Below are 6,877 nucleotides of genomic sequence, written 5' to 3' on the forward strand. Positions count from 1 at the left end.
GTAATTTCGTCATTGTATAGGTTTACTGTGGATGAGATTGTGTATAAGTGTCTGTGTGTGTCTGTTTAGCGATGTAAAGCCTAAAGTGACAAATACAAATAAATGAGGGGAGCATACATAATAACGTAGCGTAAACAGTGAATAAAATACAGCCTATGGCAATTGAATTACTACTCATCGATAATAATCAAGCCAGTGTGGCATAACGTTTTTCTTTGGTACAGAATAAGAAACAATAAGAAACACGTGAAAGATTTCGGCTTCTTATGAAATATTTGAATTATCGTGAAAATATTCTAAATGTTTAATAAATAATAAAAATAAATAAAAAATAATAATAAATAAAAATTTGGAAAGTTTATACAATGTGAAGTATCGAAATATTTCTCATGGCGGTATTTTCTATAAATAAATTCAGGAAATTCAAATAGTGACTAATAGAATTATCCCGGGGATATCGGCAATACAAACAAATGTTTCTGGTTCAATCTCGAAAATAATTGCTCCAATTAAGGTTTTAATTGAAATTATTGAAAATGATAATATATTTTATTTAAACGTAAAGCATTTTCTTACTTTTCTTTCTTATTATAATTATAGTTGGATTTGTTTTGGATTTCGGTAAATATTTAATAGTATGGTATATAAAATCGTATTATTTCTGACCAAAATTTTCAATCATATTTATACCATCCACCTTGGGTATATACATACATATATATATATATATATATATATATATATATATATATATATATATATATATATATATATATATATATATATATATATATATATATATATATATATATATATATATATATATATATATATATATATATATATATATATATATATATATTAAATATATTCTGAGCCATCCATCTATTGAAATCCCGCATACTGCCGAACGAAACATGCTATCGACATGAAACTTGGCACATGTAGTTGCTATTGATGTAGGTCGGATGATATTGCAAATGGGCCATATCGGACGACCTTTAGGTATAGCCTCTAAATAAATCTACCCCCAGGTTTGGCTTTCGGAGCACTGGCAACCATGCTACCGTGCAGTTGGTAGAATTCTACCAAAAATATTAGATTTTTTACTCTTTGGTAGATTTGTGAAATTCTTGATTTTTTTTGGTAGATTTTGCAAATTTTCTATAGAAATAAAATTCCGACAAAATTTTCTATAGAAATAAAATGTTAACAAAATGTTCTATAAAAATAAAATTTTGACTAAATTTTATAAAGAAATAAAATTTTGACAACATTTTCTATAGAAATAAAATTTTGACAAAATTTTCTACACAAAAATAAAATTTTGACACAATTTTCTATAGAAATAAAATTTTCACAAAATTTTATATAGAAATAAAATTTTGACATAAATTCCTATAGAAATAAAATTTTCGTTTTGTTTTGTTATTGTTGGTTTGTATTTCAATCATATTTGTTGTTTTGATCTCAGCCTAAAAACCAATGCGTTGACCAACTGCACTCAAATCGATGATTTGGAATTGGCAAAGGAAAAGAAAAATGTTTGTACAGATTTATTTCGGCAAAAGCCGACTATCATACATTTTTTTCGGAAGGTTCAAGTGTGGTTCACTTTGGGTTTGGTGAACTACCAGAATTTGTTCTGATAATTGGTTTATAGTTGTAAAATTTCTATAGAAAATTTCTATAGAAATAAAATTCCGACAAAATTTTCTATAGAAATAAAATTTTGACAAAATTTTCTATAGAAATAAAATTTTGTTGTTGTTTTTTATTGCAGCTTAAAACCATACATTGACTAAACCACAAGTGTAGCTTAATCAACAGAGGAAAATAATGTTTGTCAAATTTATTTGGGCAAAGTCCTATAGACTGCAAGATGGTTGGATGGACGCACGTTTCGGAATTACCACATTCCTCACCAGCATCCTCTACTTGCAGCAAAACTATCAACCAATTATCAGAATAAATTCAGGCAGTTTATTAAACCCAACAAAAACCACACTTGAACCCTCCGAAAAAAGGTTTTACATTGATAGCCGGCTTATGCCGAAATAAATTCGAAACAAATATATCTCTTTTCCTATGCCACTGTCAAATCATCGACTTGAATTCAGTTGGCTGGGTTTATTTTGAGCGTGCCTCCTCTTATTTTTCCATTCGTTTTGTTTTGTTATTGTTGGTTTTGTTCTTTAAGCATTGTTGTTGTTTTTTATTGCAGCTTAAAACCATGCATTGACTAAACCATAAGTGTAGCTTAACCAGCAGAGGAAAATAATGTTTGTCAAATTTATTTGGGCAAAGCCCTATAGACTGCCCTATAGACACATTCCTCATCAGCATCCTCTACTTGCAGCAAAACTATCAACCAATTATCAGAATAAATTCAGGCAGTTTATTAAACCCAACAAAAACCACACTTGAACCCTCCGAAAATTTTGACAAAAATTTCTATAGAAATAAAATTTTTTTACAAAAATTTCTATAGAAATAAAATATTGACAAAATTTTCTATAGAAATGAAATTTTGACAAAATTTTGTATAGAAATAAAATTTTGTACGTATTTTTGAGTGTTGTTGACCTATTTTATGATTATTCTGATTATTAATTGTGTTCGGCTTGAGGTCATAGAAACAATCGATTATTGGTTTGTTTTAATATTTATTTCCAATATTTCGGTTAGTGCCACTAACCATCTTTTGGGATTTTATATCTACATAAAAAGAAAAAATTAAATTACATTTAATGTTCACAGATCACAAATATTATTTGATATATAATTTATTGAAAATAACTAACGTGAATTCGTGTGCTGCTATTCGTTCTGCAAGTCACAGTGTGTGTACGGTGACTTAACATACGGAGGCTTTTGGAGGAGCAAATTTCATCAGATCCAATTGAAACTTGGTACGTGATGTTAGTATATGCCATCAGCATAACAACCATGCAAAAATTAGTTCATATCGATCCATAATTATATATAATTATATCCGATGTTCAGATTTGATCTCGGGAATCTCTTGGAGGAGTAAATTTAGTCCGATGTCGTTGAAATTCGGTACGTGATGTTAGTATCTAACAACTATGGAAAAATTCGTCCATACCGGTCCATAATTACATAAAGCCCCATATGAAGTGCAATTTGGGATCTGATTGAAATTTAGTACATCATGTTATCATATGCCCTCTAATAACCGTACAAAAATTGGTCCATATCGGTTCATAATTATATAGCCTCCATATAAACAGATCCCTAGGGTTGATTTCCGGGGTAAATTTCATCCGAGACGGTTAAAATTTCTTAACTCAATCAAATTCAACTTCAATTAAATTATTTTGGTGATATTTTTGTTTCTGTGAGTATCAACATATCGTACATTATCAGATTTGGCCTGTAGCAAACTGTGACTTTTGCGACATACATTTACGACGGCATAATATGTACTCGTATGTCACAAAAGCCGTAAATCTAATGTAGAAAACCAACATTTAAATAAACTAAATTAAGATTATTTATAGGCTCCTCTATATAAACCGATCAAGAAATAAAGAGGCCCATATCCGTATTTATTCTACATTTTTATTTATATAATTGCCACGAAAACAGCATTTTTGGGACAACAATATTCCAACTTCATCGACAAAATATAACACTTTGCTCTTGAAACATGTTTGGGGTGATCATAGACACACCAATAAACCATACTATGGGAAAGTGGAATGTGTAAGAAATTTGGACTTAATTCATTGTCCAATGACTGTAGGCTGAAAAAAACACACAAAATTCACTATGAACAATACCAAGAAAGAAATGACAATAAGAATATCGCCCCTATTTTAACACGAGAAATGAAAGGCAAAATAAAAAAGAAACTAGTGGATGAACCGGCTCAATACCGAAACCCCTCCCCCACTATCGTGTGCCCTCAATGGATTGATAGGATGGATGACACCAAACATCAGTTTGTAAATCACTTCGAGTTTTGCTACCCCTGTCTGAACTGAGAAGAGACAGTATTTCCTTAAAATGGGCATGTGTGTGTGTGTACATTTTGCGGCTTTAATTCTTCACAGCAAGAATTACAACCAGTCATCACTCATACTATGAAAATGCAATGAACGGACGGACATGCTGTCCCGTACGTACGAACATGCGTCCGCATAGACAGTAGGTTTGAAATTGTCACCCAATATCATTATTGGACGAGCGACATCAGATACCTCTGACGGTTTTTTTTGTTATTACCATGTGTGAGAAGGAATGGTTGAATGAGTGAGCAACTGGAATATTGGTAGTTATAGTGGCAATTTTTATGTGGTCATGAAGTTTGATGGCATTAATGAATGAAAGAGTGTCTGTTTGACTTTATGCCAGACGGATGAATGGTAGAGCTTGAGAATACGCTTATATGTATCAAGAGAAACTTTCAATTGGATGAAATATACACGGGGGACGCTTTTACTATTGAGACTGATATTTGTTGCAAAAATATATTAACATGCATACCAGAGTAAAAGCTAGTTTCCAAAGAAATGCATTGGATCAATAGGAATTGTTGGTGTTATCCAGGAGTAGTGTAAGATGTGAATATGCATATTGAAATTTATTTGGGGTTCGTGAGCTCAAATATTGAATTTTCTATAGAAATAAAATTTTGACAAAATTTTCTATATAAATAACATTTTGACAAAATTTTCTTTAGAAATAAAATTTTGTCAAACTTTTCTATATATATACACAGTCTTACACAAGTTTACATACGGTTTAAGAAATTGTATTTTCTTTAATTATTAAAATATAATAAAATATGCATATATATGCTTTAGATTTTGTAAATTAATTTGAAAAACAAAGTATTTGTCCATTTTCAAGAAGATGTTTTTAGTCTGGATTATAAACAACAACAAGAAACATGTTTAGTTATAAGGTAAAAACCTCAAGGGTATGTAAACTTATGTGAGACTGTGTATATAAAAATTTGACAATTTTTTTTTAGAAACAAAATATTGATAAAATTTTCTTTAGAAATAAAATTTTGACATTTCTCTAGAAATAAAATTTTGTCAACATTTTCTATAGAAAAACACATTTGACAAAATTTTTTTATGTAAATAAAATCTTGACAAAATTTTCTATATAAATAAAATTTTGACAAAATTTTCTTTAGAAATAAAATTTTGACAAAATTTCTCATAGAAATAAAATGTTGATAACATTTTCTATAGAAATAAAATTTTGAGAAAATTTTCTATAGAAATAACAAAACCAACAATAACAAAACGAATGAAATAAAATTTTGATAAAAATTTCTATAGAAATAAAATTTTGACAAAATTTTCTATAGAAATAAAATTTTGACAAAATTTTCTATAGAAATAAAGTTTTGACAAAATTTTCTATAGAAATAAAATTTTGACAACATTTTCTATAGAAATAAAATTTTGACAAAATTTTCTATAGAAATAAAATTTTGACAACATTTTCCATAGAAATAAAATTTTGACAGAATTTTCTATAGAAATAAAATTGTGACAACATTTTCTATAGAAATAAAATGTTGACAACATTTTCTAGCAATAAAATTTTGACAAAATTTCCTATAGAAATACAACTTTGACGAAGTTTTCTATAGAAAAAAAATTTGACAGCATTTTCTGTCCGAAAAAGATTTTGACAACATTTTCTATCGCAAAAAAAAATTTAACAAAATTTTCTATCGAAATAAAATTTTGATAAAATTTTATATAGAAATAAAATTTTGACAAAATTTTCTATAGAAATAAAATTTTGACAAAATTTTCTATAGAAATAAAATTTTGACAAAATTTTCTATAGATATAAAATGTTAACAAATTTTTTTATAGAAATAAAATTTTGACAAAATTTTCTATAGAAATAAAATTTTTACAACATTTTCTATAGAAATAAAGTTTTGACAAAATTTTCTATAGAAAAAAAATTTGGACAAAATTTTCTGTAGAAATAAAATTTTGACAAAATTTTCCTTAGAAATAAAATTTTGACAGAATTTTCTATAGAAATAAAATTGTGACAACATTTCTATAGAAATAAAATTTTGACAAAAATTTTCTATAGAAATGAAATTTTGACAAAATTTTCTATAGAAATAAAATTTTGACAAAATTTTCTATAGAAATAAAATTTTTACAACATTTTCTATAGAAATAAAGTTTTGACAAAATTTTCTATAGAAAAAAAATTTGGACAAAATTTTCTATAGAAATAAATTTTGACAAAATTTTCTATAGAAATAAAATTTTGACAAAATTTTCTATAGATATTAAAATGTTAACAAAATTTTTTATAGAAATAAAATTTTGAACAAATTTTCTTTAGAAATAAAATTTTGACAAAATTTTCTATAGAAATAAAGTTTTGACAAAATTTTCTATAGAAATGAAATTTTGACAAAATTTTCTATAGAAATAAAATTTTGACATTTTCCTTAGAAATAAAATTTTGACAGAATTTTCTATAGAAATAAAATTGTGACAACATATTCTATAGAAATAAAATGTTGACAACATTTTCTAGCAATAAAATTTTGACAAAATTTTCTATAGAAATACAACTTTGACAAAGTTTTCTATAGAAATAAAATTTTGACAACATTTGCTGTCAAAAAAAGATTTTGATAACATTTTCTATCGCAAAAAAAATTTAACAAAATTTTCTATAGAAATAAAATTTTGACAAAATTTTCTATAAAAATAAAAGTTTGACAAAATATTCTATAGAAATAAAAAATCAATAGGATTTGTCTATGAGTCGAAGGCTCATATGCCAACTGCAAATTTGAGGACGATCGGACGATAAAACGATAAAAAAATGAATTAAATAAAATCAATGT

This window comes from Haematobia irritans, chromosome 1, assembly GCF_050003625.1.
Source record: "Haematobia irritans isolate KBUSLIRL chromosome 1, ASM5000362v1, whole genome shotgun sequence".
Lineage (NCBI taxonomy): Eukaryota > Metazoa > Arthropoda > Insecta > Diptera > Muscidae > Haematobia > Haematobia irritans.